Here is a 16,159-nt window from a genome sequence, read left to right as displayed (position 1 = left end):
GTGGCCGAAACTACTTCATCTATAGCGGGTGCCGCCGCGTGGGCCGTGGGCCGTACAATGGGTGCCTCATCCTGGTGGGTTTGCTTTTTGTTTGCATGTAGCCGCGTCACGTAAACCTAAGATACAACATATAAAGACCTGGGGCAGGGCTGCATAAGGCGCCTCTCGACCGTCCGTGCCTGTCGCGGCGTATGTATATACAGACCGTATTCCTGTTCCCCTCCCAAAAGAATTCCCCCAAGTCATTTTTCACTAAACTAGCCCACGACGCTTAGCTTCACTTGAGTAACGGCGCTAGTTTAGGTAGGGCATTTTCGTGTCGCGGATTGCTGAGGGGCGTGTATCCGCGGGGCGACAACAGGGGGCCTCGACCTCGAGCTGCATTTCAGCGTGCCGTCCGCGCTGATAGCCAACGACTTCGACCAGATCGTCGATCTCGCAGTGTTTGCCGACCTGATCCCAATGGAGGTTGTCACGGTCTTTTCTGGCCCGATCCCGGTGGAGAACGTCGCGGTCGCGGAGGTGGAGGAGGGTAACGAGAACGATCTCGCCATTGTTGTGTACGAGGGCCCGGTGGGTGGGTACAACGCAGTGACCGGGTGGGGGAGCTCGTTGTTTTGGCTCCGGACACGCTGACTAAGTTGCAGAGCGATCTCACCATCGTCGTGTACGAGGATCCGGTGGACGCACTACCAAACACGAAGCAATATGTCCATGTATCTCTTATATGATTTCAAACCTCGGCGGCACCTAAATTGAATACTAATTGTACAACTTCAATACTAGCATTGCATTTATCACTTCTATTGTAAGTCACTAATACTGGATCGACATTGTAGTTACTCCCTCCGTTCCATATTACTTGTCACTGATTTAGTACAAAGTTGTACTAAATCAGCGACAAGTAATATGGAACGGAGGGAGTACACTGGTAGGTGTGGCGCCCTTTGTTTTTACAATCACTAGATGGCCCCTTGCGCCAATGGCGTAAAGGCCGACGGCAAGCCAAGTATTGTAAGAGTGGTGATAGGAAAACTAAGACATAGATTAAAATAATGAGTACTTACTGTTGGTTTCTGTTTCTATTCATGATTGTTGTTTCTCCTGGAACACTCTGCTAAATGGTAGTGCTATATCCCTTGAGTGGAAGGTGGATGCTGTCAGGTAGGGCATGTGTCTTCCTTGCTTAGCATATTTATTGTTGCTGGTGAGCACTCGATGTTTGAAACAGAGAAAGTAGTAAAAACAGATAATTATAGATAAGGGTGGCATTATGCATATTAATAGATCGATGAGGAACAACAACAGAGGTTATATAGATAAAAGCATAGGTGGTAGCTGTTCAAAAGCAACAAATAGCATCGTCGAAAAACAGAGGAAGGCTTCATCCTATTACAGAGCTTGATTAGTAGTCCTTAGAATGCTAGATGATATCTAGATACGACTTCTGTTGCTATCAATGGTTCATCTAAAGGCAATGCATGATGAGAACCAGGTGTTGCTCTGTGGTGACCTTGAAAAAGAAAGGCACAGATGTCTCCTTCATGGATTTTTGCAAGGCGGCGGAACTCAGACCAGTTGGTTGTTACGGTGGCTCTCTTGTCGGTTCCTACCATGATGCGACAATGGGTGTGTCGATCACTCTTTGCAAACCTGACCTTGAGCATATCATAATCTGGGTCAATGTAATCTTTTAGTTTGCTTTCAGTGTAGTTGACCTGAAAATACTGGTGAGGAAAAAGCGAAATCTAAAGTTTATACAGTGCACCATACACTACTTTTAACCATACAGGTAGCAATAGAAGACCAAAGACTACATATCTTGCTCGAGTACCCCAAAATGGGAAAGATACTGGTTTGATCGATATGAAACAAAAGGTGGCTGTTTTTCTGTTCCTGCAGCTGATAGTAGTTAACAACAACCTTCCTCTCTCTGGTTTCCATGTATCCGATGGCCTTATCGGCTGCATGATTCAATGATGCTTCCCCATACTCACATATACAACTTGACAGTTTAGTCCAATGTGCTGAAGCGTGGAAGCGCTCTTTTGTACAGTGAAATTCAACCTCTGATCTATATCGACCCTGCTCAAGCTGGTGCACATAATAGACTGGTTTAGGTAGCCCGAGCTTCTCAAACATTGCCTCAGCTAGCGATCTGGTGGACAGCTCTACCAACTCCATGAGAACGGGTCCAAGACAAAACCCAGAGGGCTGGCACAAGGTATAAACGTAGTGTGCATTAAGAACAATAAGAACTGGGGCTTTAGACTGCATTTAACTTATAAAGGATGAAGGGGTTGCTAGCCACAACCACTACATCCACGTCGGCAATGAATAGTGTCAGTGACGTTGCGTCCCCCGCGCGCGAGCGAGTAACTGTAGCGAGAGGACAGTCATTGGTTGCTTTTCACATTGTGGTTTGCTGCTGCAGTGAATGACGGGTGGGTCTAATTTACGCGGGCCCAGCTTCTTTGGACTACGGCAAGCAGGATTGGGCGACCCTTCTCTCTCTTGTGAAAATATCTCCTCTATCTCGTCTTCTCTGTACAGCCACCTCCGCTTCCCCACCTCTCGGCCGCCTCGTCTCCTCCGCCTCACCGCCTCCTCCCCTACCTCAGCAGCTGTGTCCGCCCCGTGCTCGCTCTCCGACCGTGCCTCGGGAGTAGTAGAGGAGCGGCCGCAGGGTAGGAGAAGCCAAAGCAGTCAGCGGCGTTGCCTCGTCCACCGCGCTTCGTTCTTCGTCCACCCGGTGAACAGAAGAGGAACATGATGAGGCAGCCGTCTCGGGTATTGGGACCGCCGGATCCTGGTTCTGTGCCTCCACTGGCCCGCCATCCACCTCCTCCTCCTCGCAGCTGCTCTGCTCGACCTCTTCATCGTCGTGGGTGCAGCCGAGCGTCCGCTCGGGTGCAGCTCAACTCCAGTTAAACAGTCACCCTTCTCTTCTTCCTGCCCCCTTCCAATCCAAAGCTTCTCATCTTCGTTTGTGCAGTTTTTGTTTCTCTGTGCCTATAAGGTGTTTGATGAAATGCAAAAAAGCTGACAGGGGAGGATTGATCTATGTAAGCATGTGATTTCATGAGGAAATGGTGACCCCGAAGCCGACTAGGTAGTAGCTCAGGTACAACTACATGCATCTATATTCGAAATCTTACCTCCGGCGTTGGAGCCACATTGGTCATTCCTAGCCCAACTTTGAGCCGGAATAAATTTCTTCTTTTTACTGCTTCTCTTTGTCAGATTACTCACATATGCATCCTTAGTTCGTTAACGATCTTATTATCCCAGTAATGAGGCAAATCCACCCAATATTTAGGTTGAGTTAAATGCTTTCCAATGCAAATTATGTCATGGAAAAGGCAAATATGTAATCATTTGTGTTGGTTCAGATTATTCAGAGTAGGTTAGTGCTAAATTAGTGGACGGCTAGCCATTGATAACAGGCGCAAATCAAGATGTGTTCTCTGACAAAATATTAGAGGGTCTCTCGCTGTTTACATGAGCACGGTGTAATATCTATCTATCTTTCTAGGCTATAATGCTAAGACCATTATATCCATCCCAGTTCCTGTACTATAATTTAAGAAAATTGTTTTCCAAAGCAGAGTTCTAAACTTTTGGTTGGATGTGCTCTGATTGGTTATCACATATGTGGCCTAGCCTGAGACAATGCATTTGAAGTCGTCTATTTCTGAATTTTTTTTTCATGTTCCTCCTTGCATGTGCTACAATTGGTTATATGCAAGGAAGAATATTGTATTGCTCTTTTCTGAATTCTTTTAGCCTCCATGTTCCCAGTATTAGTCACCTCTTAAAATTCTTAATGTGCAGGGATGCTGGGATGTTTAATGTTGCTTATTCAGCATGGGCCATCAACCTGTGATTATCTACAAGGTATATCTAGCACATCAATCTACTGGGCTCAGGTCCTGCACATGGTATATCTAGCCCATCCATCTACATGGTATATCTTCCTACACTGCTCTGCGGCAGGGCACCGTATCTGCAGCTTAGATTTCCTTGCCTTTGGCTAAACTATCCCTTTCTTTTGCTAGCCATCTACTTGCTTTCTTCACAAGCGGGATTGGCTGGAACCTCCTGTTTGTGACGCGGTGCCGCCAAAGGTATGCTTCTCTCTGTCCCGATTCTAATTCTCTTCTTCTCCATCTACATATGCATGTGATTGCCTACTCTGTTTCTGCCCAAACAACATATATGTACGTATATTGGTGGAAGTAGAGATTAAGAGTGAGATAAAGAGTGAGAGAGACAAAATGCTAGGGAGAAAGATAGCTAGACAACTGATAAGTATATATTCTCAGCTGTATATTTTGGTTACTATTTACAAGCTGAACTTCCATTATTCCAATTGGGTGGCATGTCACATTTATTGATTCACATGAATAATGGTCCCATGCTAACATTTTCTCGACATATTCAAGAATTGCAATTGGTGGGAATGTTTTCCCTGGCTCAACTCTTTCAGATCACATTCTACTTTTAATAACATACCCCAGGTTTGACACTTAACATCTCTTTATAGAAGTAGATAGTGTTAACCTTCTTTCCTGTAGTGTATGAATATTCTTCATCTTTGTCACGCAAGTGTCCTGTGAATATTATACTTTTTTGCTCTCATTGACTCGCGGGCCCAGCAAATGCGGTTCATTTCCTGTGTTTCTTTGATTATTATAGATGAGACTTGGCAGAAAAAGTATAGAAGTGAAATTTACTGCAAATGTAAGCCAACGAGTTTCAGACGCACCTTGAATTATTCCTGAATTGGAAGATAGGCTTTGTTGATACCTCAATCTAGAGAACTAGAGTTCTTCTGGTACTTGTTTCAATATTGAAACTATGTGTCTGTGATGAGTTCATAGATACTTTTTAGATTTGATTGCTTCCCAAATATAGAGCAGTCCTTTGATTCATTTCTGTGTGTTTGCGATCAGTTCATTGATGCTTTTTAGATTTGTTTGCTTCCCAAATATGGAGCAGTCCTCCGATTCATTTTTGTTCCGCAAGAAGTATCTATCCTGTTTCAAGGGATTCATGTTGCGGGATATCAAAATTAGTCATTGCTCAATGGAGCCATACAAATAACTGTCCAGCGAGCCTTTCATACCATAAACTATGATTAATACATAGTTATCAGCATTTTTTTCTATTTTACCAAAGATTACCATGCTGCATGTGTTGAAACCCGAAATTCATGGATATATATATATATATATATATATATATATATATATATATTATTTGAGTTTTATTATTCCTGTAGGACTAACTGAAGTGTAACCTAAATAGGGCATGTCATTGTAAGAAGAATTAGGTTTTGATTAGTATTTAAAAAAAAGATCAAATGATTCCTCAACTCAACGCAACGAGTGCATGCTGGTAGTTGTTGGATAAGGACGAAAAATAACATGGGCCGCTGTCGTCCTGCTGCAGACTCCCCCCTCGCCTTATCTGTTGTGTGATGATAAAATCACCAATTAGTTAATTTTGTAATTGACTTTGCTTGTTCAGTTGTCATCAGTGTTATCAAATTTGGCACAATTTCTATCTCATAATTAATTGGAATCCCTTCATGCAGGAACCCAATGCTCCCAAAGTTCTTCTGGTAGAGTCGATTACTTACTAGCAATGATATTCACAATGGAAGCCTTTATAACAGGCTACTTTGATTTATTCTCAAACTATGGCTTAGTTACAAATGTTTTGGTGGTGACGTTTCATACACCAGTCCAGTGTTGCTACCCAGTGATGAGTTGTATGAAGCACTTTGAAAAAAGTCTTGGAGGTGACGGTTCTACTGTTGCTACTGCTGTGACGGCCAAGGCATAGGTTGCAGCTCTCTGAGTTTAAGGAGGAAAGGAAGACATGATTTTTTCTTGAAGAGGTCAGTTGTTTCCCTTAGATACAAATTGCAGCGATGACAAACAATCATTGTGCTTTTTTGTTCGTGTACAAGTTCATTTGTTTTCAGTGGTAGAAGCTTTTTGGTTAACCTATCTGAATCTTGTGGCTCGGTAGCCACCTCTTGTATGTATTCATATTTAAATCTTTTGTAGAACCAGATTGTTAGTATTTCCTTAGAAGTAAAAAGGTTACGTTTCCATTACTTGTTTACTTGGACCCAAACTGTTCATTACCTATTGTATCTACAGAGTTTGGCTTAGTGCAACGTGCATTGGAACCATAGCTACAGAGTTTGACTTAGCGTGCTTTAGAACTGTAGATGCAGAGTTTGACCTCTCTATTCTTATTTCTCTACATACTTGACACATACTTGCCTCCAACGTGTCCATGTGATTCCGATGAATTTGCTATATCTATTTTTTTACCTTTTAGTTGTCTTGTAAATGTTGCATGCATTTTTCTAATATATCATTCTCTCATCCAAATAACTATGTGGGGATTGGTAGTCACCACTATTTATAAGGTGGGCGGCAAGGCGCGCGCTGACAACGGTTTGCAATTACGCTCGCTTTAGGAGCTTAGGCGTCAGAGCAGTGGGTGCTCACCTTAGGTCGCCTTACCGCCTTAAAAATCATGAGTCACACACTCATGACACATTACCTTTGAAGCTTGTACTCCCTCTGTAAACTAATATAAGAGCGTTTAGATCACTACTTTAGTATTCTAAACGCTCTTATATTAGTTTACGAAGGGAGTATATGTGAATGTATAAGTATACTTAGTGATCTGCAGTAGTAAGTACTAACTGAATATCTTGATCACAAGATATATCGTTGTTGGCAGGCTTGGTTTAATAACCAATTAGCTGGTTTATACTCTCTCCGCTCCGAAAATAAGTGAGTACAAAGTTGTACTAAATCAACGACACTTGGGACCGAGGAAGTACAATATCTGTCCTCTTATTTCTTTGTATTTTTAGTTTTGGTTTCAGTCGTATGTGGCACGGATGTGCAGTTCAAAGGCAGAGCTATATCAAAGATGTGAATCAAATAATTATGCTCATCGGTGCATGTTTCTGTTGCTCTTAATGTTTTTGTTATGATGATTTTGCTATCTCAGCAATCCTTGTCTGATAATCTGGTACCTTTTATAGGCCTTCAAGTGCGTGTGAAAGTGTAATATGCAAGCATTATGCGACAATGACACTGCTTATTCATGCGTTCACACCCTCTGAAGACCACAATCAAACTAAGGAGATGCCTAAATAAGCTGTGAGGCAGGTTACCTATATATAAGTGTTTCTGTAAACCGATACAAGTCTTTTTCTTTTTCTTTTGCGGATGTAAACCGATACAAGTCATTCCATTATCTATAAAGTCATTCACATTGCATTATATTTCCAGCAGTCCAGCTACATCTCCTACTTACTCACTACTAACACGACTTTTAATTGGCTTTTTGCGCCATTGGCGCAACCGGGTCATCTAGTATGCAACAACAACTAAAGGATTCTTAAGCAAACCCAGAAACAAAATTATAAAATCACGAGGCCATTGAAAGAGCTAAGTAATTGAATTAGTTTAAGTATTTAAGAAGGAAATGTCATTCATGGATATAGAAATCAACCGTTTTTTGGTAGCCTATGTAAATCACATGCATCAATTATAGAAACTGGTAGAATAGAATGGAACGAGTGTACAAAGACTGGACTAAATATCTCAGAATAAATATAAGCTAATAAAAGTATCCATCCTATTGGCCTTATGAAGATGTAACATTAACAAGCATGCAGCAGGAGACAAAATCCAAGCTATTGAATTATCCATCCTACTGGTCCTATGCAGATAAAAAAATCATAGGCACGCGTCAGAGCGCGAAGCGCATTGTAAAGTAGTATTAGAACTGGATCTGTAATAGGAGAATATACCTTGGTAATTAGCCTTGTGCTCGGAGGGGTCTCTCGTTGATTCTGTTAAGAACCAAAACGGATCTAAGATGTAACAAAGCAAATCACGGTTAGTGAAAATAGAAGCAGAATAAGAGAGACATAGAGAAAAAAGTCTCTGTCCACCACCATCACGGGGGCTTGACAAAGAGGGTGTGCGAGAGGGTTGGATGAGCAGGCGCACCTACCAGTCGGCGGGTTGGAGCAGATGGTGGTGCTCTTCTTGCTCTCCGGGGATCTAGCGAAACAGCACAGTCAGAGAGGACTTGGAGGCAGAGAGAGGAGAAGAAGATGAGCTCAAGGAAGCAGACATGATAAGATTCGGTGGACGCAGTGGATGCGGCATGCCAGAAGAGAGGGCCGTTGGCCCAAAAGACAAACGGCTGCTCTTATCCTTTTAAGTAATAATAATTGGTTTGTCAATTTTTTTTTCTTTGAACCCCTCACAAAAAAGGTAATAATTGATTTGAACAAAAAACACTTTTAAAAGTAGGGAATAAAAAAACCAAAATGTTTATATAAAGCACTGTGAAATAGTTTTCAAGAGTGAACATGAGTTTTGTCATTCCATGCTCATTTTATAGAGTAATATTTTTGTTCTGACCCTAGACAAATCTAGAGCAGAAAGTAATTTTGTTGAAACCCTGGGCAAGATAGCATCTGGATGCATGAAGATTGAAATAAAAAAGATGAACGATATAGAAACCGAAAGGGGCATTCTGTGAAATAAAAAAGATGAACGATATAGAAACCGAAAGGGGCATTCTGTGAAATTTATGGATGTGTTTTGTAGTGTGCAGACAACAAAAGTTAAAGAAAAATAAAGGAAAGGAAGGATGATCTTCTCTACGCTGAACACAAAAGTTAGTTGGCAATTCTTAGCTTTGAATTCCTGAGGAGTTCCTATTGATATTCAAAGAAGGGCAAAAAGAACATTGAATGATTAACTGGAGCAGGGAATCAACTGGGAAAAACATCATGCTTGCCTTCTAAGATAAACCAGTAAAGGAGAAGGGTGTTTACATCAGCAAGCCCCCTTGCCAGTAGCGTTTGTCCTGAGTTTCAATCATTAGTAAAAAGAAGAGGCATGTTAGTAATTTCATTCGTGCCGAGTAGATCCTAGAGTTATAAAATGTAACAAAAACAATGAGGACATAAAGATTAGGCACAACAAATAGAGGACAATATAAAAAAGAAGAAGGCAGAACGAATCCTAATACACAGCCAATGCAATCATATGGTTAATCAGTTTGCATTTACGAACCAAGCTATTCTGCATGGAACAGCAAGAATTGCTTGCACATGCAACGCTTTACTGGGCATCCGATAAATTTGAATATAGCAGCAATAAATCAAAACACTTGACTGTCCCTGTCAAAGCCATGGTGGAAGTCATTGTGCTTATATATAAAGGTTGTTTTTAATAATACAAAGGAATAAATACATCAATCCACAGTTCTAATTGACTCTACTCCCGAGGTATTTTCCGCATCCACGATTGACATCTGCAGCACATGGTATATCTACATGTTACTTATCATTCAGGTTTTGGTGTCCAAATTATGGTTTGGTTGCAGTACTTAATAAATCTTAGTCGGCTAGATCAAAATGAGAGAGGGTTAGCGGGGGGTTGAGAGCATTGGGAGTTGCAAGACCGGCTGCCCATGTGGTCGGTCTGCACATTTCACTTATTTTCTGCAAGAGCAAACGAAACAGAACCAAGATAGCATTAGCATATTGTATCTTAGGCAAGTGACCAGCAGATGAGAATGCTTGTCCATAAAGGGGAGCAAGGAAGTCGTAATCCACTTAGCAAGAAGAACAGAGCGGTAAGACCATCCATCTTCCTTCACCCAACGATCAACTTCCAGTAGTGCATGATCCACTACATACATTCCTCGACAGGGGCTACAAAGCGGTAAGGTAAAAAAATCCTACAATTTGAAAACTTGTGAAAACTAACCAAAGTAATCCACTGGCAAGTAAATTAGTATTTAGTAACATAATAAACTCTTAAGATATGCATCTTCATGTATATAGTTTGACACTCCTTCAGTCACTCTATTTCAGAATACCTGAATATACGATCTTTTAGAGATTCCACTATGGACTACATACAGATGTATATAGACATACTTTAGAGTGTAGATTCACTCATTTTGCTCCGTATGTAGTCTTTTTTTTTAGAAAAGGAGGGGGACCCCCGGCCTCTACATCTCTAAAAGGTCCTATATGTAGGAACAGAGGGAGTATATTTTTAACATTTATTCAAACATGAAGCATGTGCATGTTGACATTGTTGACATATTCTCAGTTTTACCCTCATTTACCTTGCCAACCACTTCTAGATTTATGAGTAAACATTCACATGTAAGTAAATAACATTATCAGTTTTCGAAAACTGTTTGAGTGTATCAAATAGGTCACAGATATCCTAGTTTGTACATTCAGATCACTATTACCCTAATTTTGTAAATTTAAATCACTAAAGTAAATTAACCAGGTTATTTGTTTGCACGACATAAGTACCATACCACAGCAACTGAGTCAGCAAAATACGTGTACATGTATTTCTTGTTGGACTGTTGTTGTATGGTGCAGAATAGACAAAAAATTGTATAGAAGTCGAGGGGGTGAATTATCTATGACACAACTGAATATATAAGGAACATGGTAATAAAATAGGTAAATTCAGATGGTACGATGTTCATATTTCCTAATCAAATGGAAATTCAGACCCAACAGAAATGGGGGAACTGAGAAGGTAGGGGGATGGAGAAGCATACCTAGCAGAAATTCAGACCGCTTGTCAGCTCCCGGTTTATTATTCAAAATGTTAGCACCACTATTGAAGGAAGCCCAGCCGTCTCGCGAGCAGCCTCCTTCGAACTTCGATCTCCACTAACACCTGCGACCTTGGGAAGCACGAGGAGCTGAAGAAGATAGCAGTAGCACAATAATTGTCATCATCCTCGCATTTTCTAAGAACTGAGGTTCAGAAATAAATACAATCAGTCATAATGGAGCTATACAACGTTTCTAAACAACATTAAATATAAATAGAAGTAAAAATAAGTGTGTGGGAAAAATCAACAATACTGCAAGAATGGTAGAATGTTGGATCTTAGATATGATAAAAAAGATCAGAGATAAAAAACATGAAAGCACTCAAAAAGTAAAAAAAACAAGAAAGCACTCGACAAAAGCTGCAAAACAGAGATAGTACAATGCTTATATCATAGTTCTAGAAAAAATAGCTCTTGCTCTGTTTCCCCTATTTAATCCAGAGTCATAGATGGCCAATTGAATCCAACAAACGCTTACTAATTGTCATGTATATGGTCCAAAAGTGTTGTGTTTCATCTAAATATTTAGCTATTCACATTCATCTAAGTTACAGAGTTCCCTGGGTACCTTTCTAAGAAAAAACAAACATCCTACAAACTTTGAGAAAGTTCTGCCAGAAAAATGAAATTGATAACTCTTGGGAAAGATAATATATCATTGCCCAAGGTCCATGGAGAGTCTTCTGAAAGCTTTTAAAAGTATGAATGTTTAAAGAAAGTCGCCAATTGAAAATGGAGATCCAGCTCATGAGGTTTTATACTTAAACTGGTTTACATGTTGATTCTTCCAATTGTAGAGAGCATCATACTCTAAAATAGAGAGCATATATAGGCACGTCCAAGGAGTCAAATCATGTTTGATACAATGTCTTAGGACGCTTATCCGCCAGTTACCATTATAACCGGTAACTATAATTGTAGTGGTTCATTTTTCATTTGTTCTGTTTGAAGTTCTGTGCAAGTCCAAACTCCAGCAACACATAACAGCAAAAGGAGCTTGCAAGAGCTAAAAAACGAAACAATATCACTGACGGTAGCTGGGCAGCACCCTATACGTGCACCTCGATAGGAGCTAATTATTTTCCAGCCTCAACATAAATATGTATCCGTAGCATCACAATTTCAACTAGGGAAATGTCGGTACCAAAGAAAGGCCTCGCTAAGTAAATAGATTTCATCTCAAGATTTCTTATGAAGTTTTGGAGGGGTCATGTAATGGCAGATTCCTTACATATGCTGTTATGGATTAATTTATCTATATATTCAGCTTATATTCGCATGATAGCAATTTATATCTAAATGTTGTTACGAATGTTGCATGTACTATATATGTCAGTCAGAATGGCATGTTGCATGTACCCTGTGCAACATCAAGTGAGATATGAGCAACTAATAAAGAGATAAAATACCAAAAGCACATACTAACCACAAATCTATCAGAGGACCAAACTCTTCACAACATAGGGAAAGAAAGTTCTTCACCAAAATTATCGTAGCTTATTCCTCCATATTTTCTTTCCCAGACCTACACACATCAAATTTAGAGAAATCTTGGAGAAATAAAAGAACGCTTGATGACAGATGGTGGAGCCGGCAAGAATAGGGAAAGGGGCACTTGCAAGCATATTTCTTACTCTGTAAGCACTGTTGCCAAGCCCTTCAATGACCACGTAAGTTTCAAATGCCATGTCAGCTTCCTATGCTCTAACCCCATGACTTGCCAGCGTCTGCCACCACCAAAGCCGATCCCTGCCTAACAGAACACAAAAAAAATTCAATTTCAGATGATAGTACCACCAAAACATAGATAGGCAAAATCTTATAATATATGCACAGTGGTAAAGCTGCTGCCTTGTGACCATGAGGTCACAGGTTCAAGTCCTGGAAACATCCTCTTACAGAAATGTAGGGAAAGGCTGCCTACAATAGACCCAAAGTGGTCGGACCCTTCCCCGGAGCCTGCGCAAGCGGGAGCTACATGCACCGGGCTGCCCTTTTTTTAGGTTATTGGTAATACCACCTAGTGAATGGAGAGGAAAATATTAGGGAACACAATGTTCCTTGTCTAAGAAGCAGTTTCATCATCATCTCCTTTGATCAAGATCTTTAGGGATTTCTGTGAAGTAACACGCGATATCGCAATACACACATGCCTAGAAAAAGCAGTCAAAGATTTAATGGACAGCAATAAGAACTAGTCAAACAAACAACAAAATTAAAGCAAATGCATATGAGCATTAAAGGCCGGATAACCTGGAAACATACCCAAACAGATCTCAGGTGGGGCAGACCCCATGCCCATGCATAACCAGCCAACAAGAGAACGAAAGCAGACCTAAATCAATACATCATATAGGAACCACAACAACCAAACCAGAGAAACATCTCGAAACTCTTTTCATACAACAAAGCCGAATTCAACAACACAAGAAAGCAAAGTAACGAACACACCATAGTATACATAGACATAAGAAGAAAGCAAGCAAAAACGCCCTTACGAAGAGCCAAATCGAACTAACTCAGCTCCTAGAAGCATATCACATCAGATCTAACATGAGCAATACTCATCCATGCCTCGGGCAACATAGGGAAGATCTCAGACTTTTGGAAACCTAGTCACGCATTTCATCGAGCAGATTGCAAGCAAGGGAGCAGGCCGAACCTCACCTAGCAAAGAAGGAACAAGCAGCCGCACAGCCACCGCACGGCAAAGCAGACGAAGAAGCCCTACAAACAACAACAAAGAAGAAGAAACAAACAAGAACAAATCAGCGGACAACGGCAGCAGCGGGGATCGAACATTGATTAAACTGAATAAAAGAAGAAGCTCACCCTCCCTAACCAAACGCAACAGCAGCAGCGCGGGTATCCTTATCTGAAAGCAACCACACAGTTCATACAGTCAGTGGTAAAAGAAAGAAGAATGTTAGTAAATTAGAACTGCACACACACCTCCAATAGTATTTTGGCCTGTGTAGGAGACAAGTGTGCGTTTACATCCAGGAATTTAAGCATCTGCCCAGAGCAATCCTGACCCTCTTCTTAACAACCCGAGGCTGCTGAAAGAAACCTGCAAAATCATCCAAACCAACAGAGATGATTTTAGGAATCTATAAATCAAAGAGACAAAGGAGGAGCATCACAACAAACAGTAAGTCTTAGTCATGTATGTATCCATGCTCAAAAAGTGTTGACCCTCATTTATTCTTACCCATGGCCACACCTAGGGCATGCTTTCTCAATGAAGGGTTCAAGCTATAAATTTCAAATGTGAAAACAGAAGACATTTACCTGTTGCAGTCCTTACATCCATCGAAGATGATCCTACTAATTCCTATGATGGGTTGTGCATGAGCAAAAATCAACATTAACCAACTTGGAACCTACAAAGAAGAAGAGGACATTAAATTTCTGCAAGCAACATATATCCACTGTGCCAAAGTTGATTCTTCTCCTTTTATGATGATTTATAAACTGACAAACAGCTAAGTATCAATCAACCATCAATAAAAAAAGAACCTTTACCCAATGTATATAGATAAAAAAACACAGGTGGGGGCAAAGAACCACATGTAGTATCCTCCTTCCAACAGTAAAAGGCTACACGTCGCAAAATTATAGAAAGTATTTTGCACGTAAGCATGAAATCCCTTACTTTCAAATGCATGACTAATTCTGCCTATGTCTTTTGACTTTACAATTTCTGTGGTTAAAAGATCCCAGGCTCCTATAGTATTAATCGACTATAGAAAACTGAATTCATTAACTGAATCACATAGACAGACAGAGCTTGCTCAATGGCAATACTTAGTACTTAATTTCCCATAATACATAAATAATAAGATCAAATAGACATTGTACCAATGGGAACAATTTGAAAAAATGCACTCATATTAATAGGATATGGAACAGACCTATTTACCTGCGAGATGAACACTGCACATGGTGAAGAGAGGGTGAGGTAGCCACACTTGAAGTCTTAGATCAGATCTGCCCCAGAGTAGGCAATGGACATGATTATGCCACATGCTGCAAGGCCGACAATGACGCCACCATCGCTGCTGCTGATGAGCGAGGGAGAATATAAAGAGGGCAACATTGCCATAGGTGGGCGCAAGGTTAAAGTTCTCCTTATCTGAAAAATATAAAGAAATCATTCAGGAAGATGCTATCTTGCAAGCAAATAACTAACACAACTGTACTACAAGGAAATGAATTAGTGAAGAATAATTGACCTGTATTCGGTAAAATCAACGCTCTCTGGCCGCAAATTCAAGTCATAAAATGGTAAATGTATTTAATGGGCACAAAAAATGATACAACAAGAATTTAACACAAGCATCAAATTCGTCCCCCGGATTACCCAAACAGAAATAGTCACCCTAATTAACATCAGGGACAAGAATCCCCCAAACACCTCGAGCTCCTTGCCCAGTGGGGGTGGAGGCAGAGGCGGCGCTGCACCGCCCAGGACGGTATTGAGGTCGGGGGAGATGAGACAGCGACCAATTGGGGAAGCAACGTCACAGCACGGTGGTTGGGGAGCAGCAGCGGCGAGAGAGAAGGGGGTGCAGGAGGCTGTGGCTGCCTCGTTTCCTCTCAGATCGAGATCGAGAGAGAGAGAGAGAGAGAGAGAGAGAGAGAGAGAGAGAGAGAGAGAGAGAGAGCCCACGGGGCAGCCGCAGCTCGGCGTCGAGGAGGCACAGAGACGGCCAGCCCCCCACCTCCCTTCCTCCTCTCCTGATCCAGCAGCAGATCGAGCCGCCACCAACCGCCAGGTCGCGCCCGACCTCGCCGGCGCAGGACGACAGCAGTCTGTGACCCTCTCCTGCCTGCTGCCTCACCTCCCTCTCCTCTTTCCTCTCACTTTCTCCAACGCGGGCGGGGGGCGGCGGCGGCGGCGCATGAGAAACGAGGGTCGCGGGGTGGGCTAGGGTTGGGAGCGTTTCTTTCACTGTCGCTCGCTGCCCGCTCGATTCGCTGGAGGAGAAAGACGGGTGCGGGGCCTGCACGTCGAGCGCGGTGCGGTGGTTTTTTCGCTGGCGTGGTGCGCTGCACCCCCACGCGCGGCGCGGCGCGGTGGTCTTTTTTTCCTCGCGTGGTACCGTACGCTCGAGGCATTGGTTGTGCCTAGCACTTCTTGAGGCAGAGCATCATACTCTAAAATAGAGAGCATATATAGGCACGTCCAAGGAGTCAAATCATGTTTGATACAATGTCTTAGGATGCTATCCGCCAGTTACCATTATAACCGGTAACTATAATTGTAGTGGTTCATTTTTCATTTGTTCTGTTTGAAGTTCTGTGCAAGTCCAAACTCCAGCAACACATAACCGCAAAAGGAGCTTGCAAGAGCTAAAAAACGAAACAATATCACTTACGGTAGCTGGGCAGCACCCTATACGTGCACCTCGACAGGAGCTAATTATTTTCCAGCCTCAAC

General features: G+C 41.8%; 2 long non-coding RNA genes and 1 other non-coding gene across 52 annotated transcripts; 2 read left to right on the top strand and 1 right to left on the bottom strand.

Moving 5' to 3' along the window:
* Window positions 1–1,253: 1,253 nt before the first annotated feature.
* Window positions 1,254–15,863, bottom strand: LOC123494215 (uncharacterized). 50 transcript variants are annotated; one of them, XR_012183245.1, is made up of 15 exons: window positions 14,952–15,724; window positions 14,631–14,851; window positions 14,008–14,099; window positions 13,669–13,786; window positions 13,549–13,591; window positions 13,384–13,443; window positions 12,616–12,736; window positions 12,351–12,469; window positions 12,143–12,241; window positions 10,657–10,858; window positions 9,135–9,804; window positions 8,857–8,925; window positions 8,059–8,108; window positions 7,853–7,915; window positions 1,254–1,675 (listed from the first exon to the last, which is right to left on the bottom strand). It is a non-coding gene; the product is annotated as an uncharacterized protein (transcript). The 50 variants fall into 50 exon arrangements; XR_012183236.1 differs by having other exon boundaries at window positions 10,657–10,803; window positions 12,351–12,465; window positions 15,389–15,698; XR_012183231.1 differs by lacking the exon at window positions 9,135–9,804 and having other exon boundaries at window positions 12,351–12,465; window positions 14,952–15,863.
* Window positions 2,840–4,638, top strand: LOC109787325 (uncharacterized). Its single transcript, XR_005758152.3, has 3 exons — window positions 2,840–3,124; window positions 3,835–3,967; window positions 4,059–4,638. It is a non-coding gene; the product is annotated as an uncharacterized lncRNA (long non-coding RNA).
* Window positions 5,623–7,319, top strand: LOC141022166 (uncharacterized). Its single transcript, XR_012183279.1, has 2 exons — window positions 5,623–5,905; window positions 7,079–7,319. It is a non-coding gene; the product is annotated as an uncharacterized lncRNA (long non-coding RNA).
* Window positions 15,864–16,159: the final 296 nt, after the last annotated feature.

This window comes from Aegilops tauschii, chromosome 5, assembly GCF_002575655.3.
Source record: "Aegilops tauschii subsp. strangulata cultivar AL8/78 chromosome 5, Aet v6.0, whole genome shotgun sequence".
In the NCBI taxonomy this organism is placed as follows: Eukaryota; Viridiplantae; Streptophyta; class Magnoliopsida; order Poales; family Poaceae; genus Aegilops; species Aegilops tauschii.
Note: the sequence above shows the minus strand (reverse complement) of the source record. Positions and strands in the feature narration are given on the sequence as shown.